Source organism: Humulus lupulus, chromosome 1, assembly GCF_963169125.1.
Source record: "Humulus lupulus chromosome 1, drHumLupu1.1, whole genome shotgun sequence".
NCBI lineage: Eukaryota > Viridiplantae > Streptophyta > Magnoliopsida > Rosales > Cannabaceae > Humulus > Humulus lupulus.
The window spans coordinates 136,675,671-136,688,991 of NC_084793.1; the positions used below are offsets into that span (position 1 = coordinate 136,675,671).

Consider the following 13,321-nt stretch of genomic DNA (forward strand, 5'->3'; position numbering starts at 1 on the left):
TGCTTTGTATTCGTCAGAAGCTTGATTGCTTGTACTTTATTAGACTTTTAGTTGAAGTTTCTGTAGGGGTTTTCTTTCTATTGATTATTGTAAATGACTTAGTATGCCTATGTTGGTTTATTTTGCTCTATGAGAATTATCTTCTTGTAATACTATGTCTGATTGACCTATTAATGAATATTTACTTTATCTTTTTAAAAAAAAAAAAAAATTAATTACATTTTTCAAAATGGCCAAATTCACATTCGATAGAACCATTCAAACTTAATTGACACACTTATACAAGAAACAATAGAACATAACTCAAATTATCATGAAACAAAATAAACTTAAATTCAATCAATAACACCACATACCTCTACAAACAATATCAATATTAATAAACCATATTTTAACAAATAAAGAAGAAGACAATAATAATATCATATTAGATACATGATTAGCAAATTTTCCATTTGTTTATATTTATGAAGAAGTTAATTAGTTGAATACAAGCTATTTCTATTAAAAAGTTATACCAAAGTAATTAAGAAATTAAAGTTGAGAAAATTGTGTTCTAATTGGTGAGGAGAGAATGAGTAAGAGAGTGAAAGAGGCCAAGGAGGGAGTTGTGTCCAAGATTCTTGAGCTCGTACCAGGAATTGATGATATTAAGAATCTTGTTAGCGCCAGAGAATGTCAAATGTATGCTTATAGGGCAATCAAAAGTCCCTTCTTGATTCATACACTAGGACCTTTGCAGTGCACAATCTTCTTTATTGAGGAACACAAATGACTTTATCCCATGCGCACTCTACGCACTCGAACTTTATCCAGTGGAAGTTTACTAGAGTACCCCTATCGAATTCCAGTACCTGATCATTAATAAAAATCACTCACATCTTATTTCAATCATCCAAACAACACTACTTATCATTTATTTTAAATTTATTACCAAAGAAAAATTTGTTATGTTGTGTGCATCGTCTTCAACTATATGGGTTATGATCTTGCTGCATACTTTTGTCTAGAAAATGCCATCATATATCCACCGATCGCAACCTGAGAGCATATATATATATATATATTGTAAAATCCTAAATTGGCTATCTTAAATAGACAATATATTTTATAACTCAAAATTGTTTTTTAACAAGTTTGAAGCAGTTGTCCCGACAGGTTTATGATCTGTCGCGACAACTTGTTTTTTTCCTGATTTGTTTTCTTAAGTCTCAATTCTCTAGAAATCATCATATATGTTTATGGCAATTTTTTGACTTGAAATTTCATCCATATATGTTGATATTTCGTCCATATATGTTGATATTCACTAAGAAAATATTATTTTATTTATAAGAAGATTTTTCTTTAAATAAAATATACTTTTTCTTTTTTAGACTTTGAGGCTTTTTGTCGACTGATTAAAGAATATTTTGTGATATTTTATTGACAAATTTTGTGGTAATGGCCGGCTGTGAAAAGAAAGATTCAAAAAATGTAGTTTCCTTTTTTGAAAAATGAAACTTTGTGTAACAATTTTTTTTATAGAGATATCTTTTTATTTAAAAGATGATTTTAAATTCCTTTTTATTGTGATTTTCATAATTAATATCTTGGAATATTTGGTAAGGTTTGCAAATAATTCTTTATTTAGTTTGATATTCTCACAATATGTTTATAAAATGAATTTGTATCTTGGTTTTATAAAGAAAATATTCTATGCTTATTCGAATTCATTTTTGGAATATTTTTCCATTGATTTTCGTGTTGCTCAAGATAATAAACTTCAGGAAATACAATCTTTGAAAGAATTAATTGTTATTTCTATTTTGAGAAATTTGATCTGACGCAGGTATTAGCTGTCCTCGCAAAATCCGTGTCTGTCAGATCAAAATCATCTAAAAATGGAAAATATTCATTAACCAAGAATATTTTCAAATATTCTTGGTTTTATTAGGAGATTCTTTCTCAGCTTTTCTGAGCATGAAATGGTCTCTATAAACAGGTTTCTAGGGCCTTGAGAAAAAGTGAACTCTTTGGTGCATAGTTTGTGAGTGAATTGTAATATTTGTGAAAGTTCATAGTTTGTATTAAAGATCATTGTATTCATGTGATCTTGTTGTAAAATGAGTGTTTAGTTTTGTGGTGAGTCTGAACCACATTCATGAGTGAATACATGTTGTAATTTGAACACAATTTGTAGTGTCTCGTAGTAGTAGTAGTAGTAGTAGTAGTAGTAGTAGTAGTAGTAGTAGTAGTAGTAGTAGTAGTAGTAGTAGTAGTAGTAGTAGTAGTTGTAGTAGTAGTAGTAGTAATAGCTTGTAGTATGTTAGTTTTCGTGGATATTGGTTCGAGCTTGGATTTAGTTGGAAACTCATAAAAACAGTGATAGATTTTATAAGTTTAACCTATAATTTAGAAATATTAATTATAGCATAAGGTTTGATTAATATAGTTGGTCCTAGAAATATTATTTATTATAACCTAAGGTTTAGATAGAATTAATAAGAACGTGACACTTGTCACAAGCATGTTTATTAAGGATTTAAGAATTTTGGATGAATAATTTAATAAATGATTAATTAAGAAGCTCTAGAACCTTCCATAACGTTTTACTCAGTCAAAGCTATTTAAACAAATTCAAAATGTACTGATGTGAAAACATGTGTTTAAAATATCAGCGTATGCCGATATATCGCAACTATATGGGCCGATATGTCGCCTACGTGAGATACGAAAAACACGTTGACTTCGCACAAATGAAACCACAAAGGCTCGGGGCATAGGCATAGGCGATATATCGCCTAGGGTAGGGCGATATATCGGCCCTTGGGTCAGTTTTTGAAACTTTGTGGAATCCGAGCTAGAAACAGCCCTTAACAACTTGGACTTGCTCCTGAACGTTTTTTGACCGAGTTCTAGGCATCTGTTGAAACGAAAATTCAAATATTTTCATTTATTTATTCATTTTAAAAGGGGTTAGTTTCACTCATTGAACTCTGTAAATAGGACCTAGTACTCAGCCATTTCACTCATCATTCAATCATTTTGTAGAGCATCCAAGCTGCTAAGATTACTCTAGAGAGAAGACACTTGGGTTTTGGGTTAAAAGCTTTTCCAATCTAAGCTTTTCTAAACACTTGGGAAGTAAGATAGAGTGACTTTTCGGTATCGAGGTGTAGATCAAAGTCATAGTCCATTCAAGGTATTCTTATCCTCAAGTTTAATCCATCATAGTTCTTTTATTACTTTCCATTTTCTTTCAGATCCTAACTTATTGTTATGGATTTTTGGTTAGGTATTTAAGTTCTTGAAACTTAAGATTCTTTGGTAAGTTTCTACTTTGATGGTTTAGTTCTCTTTTTCATCTCCTTTTCTTTAGAAACTCATGGTTTTTACTGTTGGTTTTAGGAGTGTTCCAATCTTGTTCTTGTCTACATTATCCCGGTTTTAGGTAAGGAAAATAGGTTAGATTATATGTGTTATGATATGTTTATATGCTATGATATGTTATGTGCTATGTATATACGTATGAATATGTTTTTAGTCGCTTGGGGCTTATAGTTGCTTAGATATCAAACCCCAAGATTTTTATCATTATTGTGGTTTAGAGTTATGATTTACCCTACCTCGATTAGTAGACTGAGGACCTAGATGGGTTATCATATACTATTTTGTGATCTAACCTACCTCGATTAGTAGACTGAGGACCTAGATGGTTTTGTCACATACCACGGTAATGAGTTAATGGTCATAAATATTGTAGTCCTATATGATATACGTTTTTATGTCATATGTTTGATGGTATATGTTTTATGATATAGTCTTATGATTTATGATATATGTTTTTAGTAGATTTTCCTAGCTGGGCATTAGGCTCATTCCTTTTATTTTTGATGGCGCAGGAAAATGAACTTGGAAGGCGGGACAGATTCGTGGCAGCTTGACATGTGTATTAGGGATGGATTGATTGAATGGACTGCAGGAAGATTGAGGATGACGTTGTTTTAAAGTCTTTTAATTTATGGTTTATGTATTTCCGCACTTAGTATTTACACGATTGATTAAAGTTTATGTTTTTATGTTCTATGTACTAAAAAATGGGTACCCATACCTTATTTTGTATTTCGTACTGTATTTTGGATTTTTAATAGAGTTATAATATTTTATGTATGTATTCCAAAATAGTAGTTAAGTTTAGTAGTTTTTAATGGTCCGAGGTCTAGAATTAGTCGGGGCATTACATAATTCTTATAGTCTTTGGGAGAAGATTTTTACAAGCCTTGCGTGGGAAGATGCAAGTACTCGCTGGCCATTGAAGGGAGTTCAAGTGGTTTAGTGTTTCAATCAAAATCAAATTAGTGAAGAGAAGTACAACAAAGTTGCGACAAATCTCAAGAGGGAGTCTTTTTTTGTTTAAGTCAATATTTTGTGTTGTCCCTTAAAAATCAAGAGATGATGTGGGGAATGAGAAAGCGGCACGCAGCATCAAAAGTCAGGGAAAATCGACAAAGTATTGAAAAAAAAGACCGATGAGCAAAAAAGGATAGGTCCAGGACCTATAGGGAAGTCAACTAGACCTAAACTCCCTAGGGGTGGTCGGCCTGGCCCTAGCCCCTAGGGGTGGTCGGCCTGACCCCAACCCCTAGGGGTGGTCGGCCTGACATGCTCAAGAGCCACATGGGTGGTCGGCCCACCCTATTATTCATAGGGTGGTCAACCTAAACTCCCAAATACACTTCGCTGGATAAAGTTCATGCTCATTCAAGTTGAGATCAACATGCCTAACACCCATAGGATCAACATGACTAGCACCCAGAGGATCAATAGGTCTAGCACCCAGAGGGTCATCATGCCTAGCACCCAAGCTCTAAACGTCATTGAACCTAGCACCTAAGTCTCATAGACCAAACAAGACTTAGCGTTTTCTTGAACGTTTCAATGGTGCATCATCAACCACGATCCAGAGAAACAACGAGAAGACCCACAATCTCATAATCATGGGGAGGTGGACACGTATCTCCACTACCCAATAATCGTGTACCAAACCACGATCGTATTATTACTGATCATGTAACAACCCCTAGGTACTATAAATAAAGGACTAGGGCTTCATAAAAGGGATCTTTGGATCTTTTCTTGGAATGATTTTGAGAGATATTTTATGGGAAGAAACTTTGGGAAAATTAGTGACGAGTGAATACTTTAGTTCATCTGTGTAATTGTCTATCGAGTGATTCAATACTAAAGACTAAGTGGATTAGGTTATTACTGTTCATCAGAACATGGCTAAACCACTATAAAATTCCTGTGTTTGTTTGAGATATTTGTACTCTATCGTATATTATATTTATTTCATTCAAAAGATGTCGTATACTGTACATACGACCATTGGCCAATTTCACAAGTCAACATTTTGGTGCTTTCATTGAGAGTACACAATCAAGAAACACACTTTCATCAGTTTTATGATGCCTCCAAAACCCAGTCAGACAAAGAAGATGACTCCCAGGGATTCCACCACTCAGGATCCCATCAATCCCATTAACGAACCTCAGGTGGAGGTTGGAGATCAGCTTGATGCGGAAGATCCACAAGATGCTCACCAGGAGGAGATGGTGCAATTTCTGGTGAGGCAGGAGGCCTTTGCTGCAGAAATTTCCCTCTAAAGGGTGACTATGGAACGACAAAGGGGGGAGATAGATGAGATAGTCTAGAGGATGATCTAGAGGGACCAGGAAGCTGACCAGAGGCACCAGGAGGCTACTGTGGCCCTAGAGGCTACCCAGTTAGCCTGAGCTAACACTGAAGCTACTGCTCAGGTGGTGAGGGAGGCTCAGGCCAAAGCAGCAGGGATGCGAGACAATAGTAACAAGGAGTCCCAGGGGAGAAGTCGAACCCCAAAGAAGCTCTCAGAGCCACTTTCCCAGAGACAGGATGAAGAGGTGTAGTCTAAGACTGCCTCCTCCATGACTAAGAAGAGTAACACATCATCTCGGAGTATGAGTGTTACCAACCCGAAGGCCCCCTCCCAAGAGGACAGATGAAATGACACTGGAGTGGAAGGTCAAACATCTGAGAGGCGTGACAGGAATGGAAACGGCTGGTTAAAGTCTCAAAGTCATGTAGGAGGAGAGGCTCGGGGGCAGGATCGCACCGACAAGGGCAAGTCGGACCTACCACCCCTACACCCTCAGTCTCGCAAGGGAAAATAACCAATGAACAACACCAAATACCGTGTTTGATAGGCTTGGAAAAGATGCACAACCTCAGGATCTGAGGGAGGTCATCAACAGGAGGACCAGTGCTCAAGAGGGGGTACCAGGGATGTCTACCCCACCTAGAGCAGAGATCCCACCACAGTGTAGGCTCAAATAGATGCACTCACCATGGTTGTTCAGGGCCTGACAAAGAAACCTTCTGATATCGAGTTGGCTCGTAGAAGTGGGAGTCCCTTTAGTACCAAGATCCAAGCTACTCAACCACCACTGAAATACAAGACCCCGAAACTTCCAACATACACTAGGAAGGAGGACCCAATATGACACATTGGAAGGTTCGAGGATTAGATGGAGTTACTCTGTGTGTAGCATGATTGTAGGTGCAGGGTATTCCCTACCACTCTTTCTGACTCAGAACAGAAATGGTATTGGAAATTCAAACTTGGATCCATCATATCTCGGGAGCAATTTAGGAAGGAATTTTGCAAGGTCTTCAGTGCCGGACGGATTCAACCAATTTATGCCAATCAGCTAGCTGACATAAAGCAAGGGAAGGATGAATCCCTGAAGGACTACATCCAAAGATTCATGAGAGAGGCAAACTGAGCATCCACAGTAGGAGATGAAGGGAAGTTCGTTGCCATCTCGGTAGGAATAATTTATCGTAGTCCCTTGTGGGATACACAGGAACCCCATCAATACCTTGTAGGAGTTCCTGGATCGAGCAGACAAATATATGAATCTAGATGAAGCTATCATGAAGGAAGAAAAAGGCATAAACAATCTGAATCAAGGCGGGCAAGAACGTCACAAAACCTCAGGGTAGCAATGGGGGCAATGGTAAGAAGATGAGTACCTCAGGGGGCGAGCAGAGTGGAGAAAAGAAGGCTAAGTCAGCACCAACTGACAAACAGCCTAAGCATCAACCTAGATTCACCAACTATACTATCATGACTACATCAAGGGCTGAGATTTACTTGGAAACATACCAGGAGGTACTATACCGAAAGCCACCACCTTTACGCTCAGAAGAAAAGAGGGACAAGAGCAAGTTTTTTCGTTTCCATAATGACTATGGACACGACTCAAACGAGTGCAAACATTTGAAGGATGAGATAGAGTTTCTCCTCCAATCAGGAAAACTCTCGAGGTACCAAGTCAAGACCGAAACCCCAAGCAGGAATCCAGAGTTCCAAAGGCAAATGAGTCCACCACTGGAGCAAGCGGCCGTGGACTTCACATTGGATACCATATGTGGGGGGGCCCATATAGTAGGCAATGGTAACAATGCTCATGAGCGATATGCAAGGACCCCAAGAAACGAGGTAGGGGATTCTTCCCAGTGCATGGTAGTCGAGGAGCGGTCACCAAAAAATCCGAAGTATGAAAGTGAAACTCCCACTTTTACGGAGGACGACGCCAAGCATGTGAGGTACCCCCACAATGGACCTCTTGCCCTTACCATTCAAATTACCAATGCCTGAGTGAAGAGATGCTTGGTGGATACGGGAAGCTCAGTAGATATCATCTACAAATCATCCCTCGAGAAGATGAAGCACACAGTCAAGGACCTGACACCTTGTTTCGAAGTAATATATGGGTTCATGGGAGAATGCCTAACACCAGCAGGAACTATCAGACTACTGGTCACGATGGGGGATGTCCTTAGGCACGAGAATGTGATGACAGATTTCCTGGTGGTAGATTGTGTTGGGGTTTTATGCCCTAATTAAAACCCAAATTCTTTGTAATCTCATTTTATTATCAATAAAAGAATAGAAATCATTTTTAACGTGGTCAATCACTTTGCTCACATGTTTTATTTTCATGATTATTTGTTTAATATAAACTTCTATTAAATCCCGAGCATATAACTAATCTTATTTATAGTGACGTAATCACAGTGGAATATAAATATGATTATATGTTCAAAATAAGTTAGTTCTAAGATTAGTCAGTGCACAAGATTTACACTGACTTGCCAATCTACGATATGATCTACTTACACATTATAGTGTTATGTTCTTTCCAGAACATTAGCAAAGTAGATAAGATCGGATGTATTTGTTACATCGGACTAGACCGATATTGACAGTTGATAAGATAAGTAAACATACCATTATTATTTATTCTAGTCATATCATATAGTTGACCATAGGTCAATTCAATCTCAATTCTGAGTGGTTAGTGTTAGGAGTGTGTCCTAAAAGCATGTAAAGACATTTGTTTTTTCAATGAATAAATAAATACAATAGTTTATAATTATTGTTATATTTAGATTGTTAAATTATTGTTTGAATAATTTTGAAAATATCAAAAAAATTCCATATTCATTATTGAGGATGTGATCTTGTATTAGTACGAGAGAATTAAGATCACATGAATGAATAAAAACAGTCAACAACAACAAATTAAAGTTATGGAATTCTTTAATTGGAGTTGTAAGTACGGTTTACTGAGTATCATAATGATACAAATAATCTAGATTCAGATTATTGATGTGGAAAGACATCTCGGTAAAGGTGCTTTATATAATATGATTATATGAGACATGGACCGATATGAATTAGAGTCTTTATCCAAAAACCATTTAATAATAAAGACTTGTAATTCATATCATAAATGATGATCATTTATAGATCAACCTAAATCCTGAGTGTTCATGAACTCCTGTTCATGTTTATTAAATCTTTTGATTCATTCGTTAAGGTCTCTTCAAAGAATGAGGCTAATGACTTTTGTTTTGGAGATTTAATATCATGGATGGCTGGGAACATGTATCAACAATAAGGAATCTAATCTTTCCTAACAGATCGTATATTAGTTCCCTTAAGGGTTAATTCTGGAACTGAATGATTTTGAGCTCAAATCTATAATTAGATTATAGATTAATTATTCACTAGTGAATTAATGGTACTTAAGGAGTAAGAAGTAAATTAGAAAGGTTAAATGGTAATTCTTCCATTCTAATTTATGAACTAATTAATTAGAGTGTTGAACTATTGTAAGATGGTTATATCAATGGACGACTTAAGAAAAAGATTTCTGTAAAAGTATATCTATAACATAAAGAGTACAATTCTGAATTTATAGTGGAGTAATATCAGAATTAATAAATTAACTATTATAATTAAAGAGTTTAATTATTTAGTTTCAATTTATTGGAGCTTAATGTTATAGGTCCATGGTCCCCGAAATGGCTCAAACAATCACTGTCAAAGGCAAATACAAAAAATGGGCAAAAAGGACTTATGTGATAAGTAAAATATTTTTCTATGTATCAAACATAATTATTGTTTAATTATGTGTAATTAATTAATTATTTGATTTAACAAAAATATAATTAATTTTGAATTAATTTATTTTTGGGATTTAAATAATAATAAAAATTGGGAAAAATCACATGCCATCACAGGCATGTGGTACACGTGTGGCACAGTGCACATGCACTATGCCACACCCATAAGAGAGTTTACTCAGTCTCTTGATTCCACAATTTTAGTTATTTAAATATTAAATAAATAATGAGATATTTTAATATGATTAAAATATTATTATTTAAACAAAAATCTGATAACTGATCAGTTATTTTGAATTTGTTTAAAATAACAAATATTTTAATATATTGGATATCAGTTTTTCACAGAACGTAACTTTTCAGGGATAGAAAAATATCTAGGAATCTCTCCCAGAGAAAGAGAACAGTGACAAAACTAAAGTCATTGTTCTTCACAAAACCTAGGTCCAAACTTTATCAGATCTCATGTGTTGAGAACATCTGATAAATAGTTATTGCCTATTGATTGTATAGCGAGCCCACACTCGTTCTTTGTGTGCCTGAGAACATTTTGGAAGATCTTGGTGTGAGATCTCAAGGATTTAGCCATACGAAAAGATAGCAGCAAGGAAGGACCTGAGGTAATTTTTCTGTTCATGTCCTTGATTCAATATATATATGCATATGAAGAAGTAGATCTAGAAATCTTATGGGATTAATCTAACAATTTGATTGTTGTTCCGCTGCGCATAATCTCTGATTTGATCAATAAAAACTAACAATTAGTATTCTAACTAATTGTATTATTTGAGTTCTTTGACTTGTTCGTTACCAGCTTACCCTACGGACTAGCCCATACTTACATCTTGGGAACTCGGTAGTATAATTGAGTGGGAGTTATAATCATAGATATGAACATCTATAGCTTACGATGAAGAAGTGAAACAATGGTTTCCTTTTAGTTTGGTTCAAGGTGTTAAATGATAGAGATCTCATTTCAGTAATTAAATTAGTTTACTGAAATATCATTTACAAGGAACTAAGTGTTTTAAGTATAAAATACAATGAGGGGTAAAACGATATTTTAGTCCTATCTCATTGTAGATCGTCTATAAAGGATTGAGTGACAAATATGGTTGTAACAATGGATAATTAATAGCGTATCTATATTTTTTATAGAGCGTTCTATGATCTCAAGAGTGCAATTCTGAGTCTATAGTGGAGTCACGAGGAATTAGTAAGTTAGTAAATTTATTTGTTAGCTTTATGATAACTTATTGGAGCTTGATTTCATAGGTCCATGGTCCCCCTTGTACCTTGGATAAAATCATCTAGATAGTCTCAATTAATTGATTTAATTATCAATTAGAATTATCAAAGTTGACCAGGTCAATTTTGGATAGTGTTACAGAGTTATGTAATTTAGAGAAGAAAAGAGAAATTATGGCAGATTTATTAATTAAGATAAATTAGTATCTAAATTAATAAATAAGTTTAAATAAAGGTTCAAATTATAAATAACTAATTTGATAAAGTATTTAAATAATTATCTAATTAACTAAATCAATAGAAAATAATACAGGCCTTGATTTTAAGTCCAATGGGCTTATGATCAAATGGGAAATTTCACGGGCCTAAAGCCCATGATAATTTCGACCTAGGGCTTCAAATTGGCTATTATTTTATTGATTTTTTTAATTAAATTGAATTGCCTAATTGAGTCTATAAAAGGAGTGCTTAGAGAGAAGTCAAAACATAAGTTTGATAAGTTTAATCACTGGTTTTCTAATAGTTTTAGATTTTCTCTAAACACAAGTCCTTTTCTAAGCCTCTTTGTTATTTTCTCTTCTTCTCTCTATATCTATCTCATGTGTTGAGAATTTCCCATACTAGTCTAGGTGATTCTAAGGATACATTGGAAAGCTGTGAAGAAAATAGAAGATCGGTTTAGTTTCTTGATAATACTCTACGACAGAGAGAATGCAGGAGTTAGAGAAACTGAAGGAATGACTCTTTAATTCCGCTGCGTATACTGTAAGTATTCTAATCATTGTTTCTCTTTGTATTCAATTTTAGAAACATGTTCTAGGCTATTTCATATTAATTTGTTTAATATTAGATATACATGAAAATTAATAAAGATCCTGTATAAGAATTTTCAACAACTGGCCTCAGAGCTTTTGAATAATTGGATGGTTTTCATGTTTTTATGAAACATATTGATTTTATGTGAATTTTAGCAATTTTTTTAGGTTAGTTTGTTGTGTTTTCTATGCTATTAATTTTTATATATGCTTTATTTTGTGTAAAACATGTTAAAAATTAATTATAAAATGATTTTGGTTTGAAAAATTGCTCAAAATGTTTTTTTTGGAAAAATTTGGCCTGGCTGCCGATGCGTGCGCGCCCATGTGCACCAGCCACCAGGTGAACAGTACCCACTGGTACTATTCATCCAATTTTTTTTTTAAATTAAAGAAAAATAAAATTTGTGGAAATAGATTCTTTATAATCAAAACCAAAAATATCTTTTTTGTTTTATCATTTAATTTTTTTTAAATAAGATATTTTTGTTAGTTGAAATTTAAATAATTAGATATTTTCTACAAAGATTCAAATTCAAATTTAAAAATAGACTAACAACTTAATTTTAAATATTTTAATATATTAAAATATTATAATTATGATATCAGATATTTAAGATATTTTCATTTAAATTCTTAATTTTTTTATTAAATCTTTATTTGAAAATATAAATATATTTTATTCTATAGTTTTTAATATTTACATTATTTGAAATTTAAATATTGTTAGTTAGATATTTTATGGATATTTAAATTTGATTAACTGTTTTGAGATATTTTAGGATTGTTATAACTATTTATATATTTTTTTAAATGGTTAAAATATTAGCTAATAGTTATAACAACACAAGATATTTTGGAAATAGTTAAGATATTGATTTTAAAATTTAAAATTTGTTAAATTTTGAAAAATATCATTTTTTCAACCAATTAATAAAATATTTTTTTAATAAATGAGATTTAAATTAACTTTGGTTAATTGTTGATAAATCTTATTTAAAATAAAATAAATTTTTTTTTTCAAATCAACCTAAAAACAAGTTGATTGTTGATAAATGGAATTTAAATTAACTATTGTTAATTGTTGATAAATTTAATTTAAATTGACTTATTTTTGTAAAATTTTAATTAATTTGAATTTTTTGAAAAATTCTAGATATTAATTGTGATATTTTTTCAAATGAAATTAAGTGTGGTAGTTTTGCATAAATTCGTAGAATTGCTCATATAGTAACATGATTAGGCCCATCCAATTATAATATGTCTGTTTGCATTATATGTAGTATTTTTGAAAGTAGGCTAAGATGCATATAGTGGCCCATATGTTTGTTAGATATATGGTATTTTGCCAAATAAAATATTCATAAAATGATAGGTTTTATTTGGGCCCATTAGAAAATGTAAAGTTTAATTTCTCTCTTGTGGGTGATTCCACTTGTGAAGGCTCATTTGCTTTGCATGACTATAGTAGGCCTAATCAATTAATAACAATTAATAAAACGAAGGTTTAAATTCCTGTCTTTTGGACCTTGTATGGAAGATAGGGGGCCTTTGTAGTGGGAACGACATACTGGACCCAACCCTCCTCCATACAAGCCCAATTGTTAAGGCCCATTTACCCGAGTTAGAATTAATTGTATAGGTTCATTATATTAGTTAAACCTAAACATTGATTAGCAACAAATTAATTCTAAATTAATTGAATTTGTTTCAATGTGACACTTTAGAATTAATAAGAAATTATAGGACTTTGGTTTTAA

The 13,321-nt window shown here is 33.4% G+C and overlaps 1 pseudogene; it reads right to left on the reverse strand.

The window, feature by feature from the left end:
• Positions 1 to 556: 556 nt before the first annotated feature.
• LOC133822441 (uncharacterized) overlaps positions 557 to 13,321 on the reverse strand; it is a 79,039-nt pseudogene continuing 66,274 nt past the window's right edge.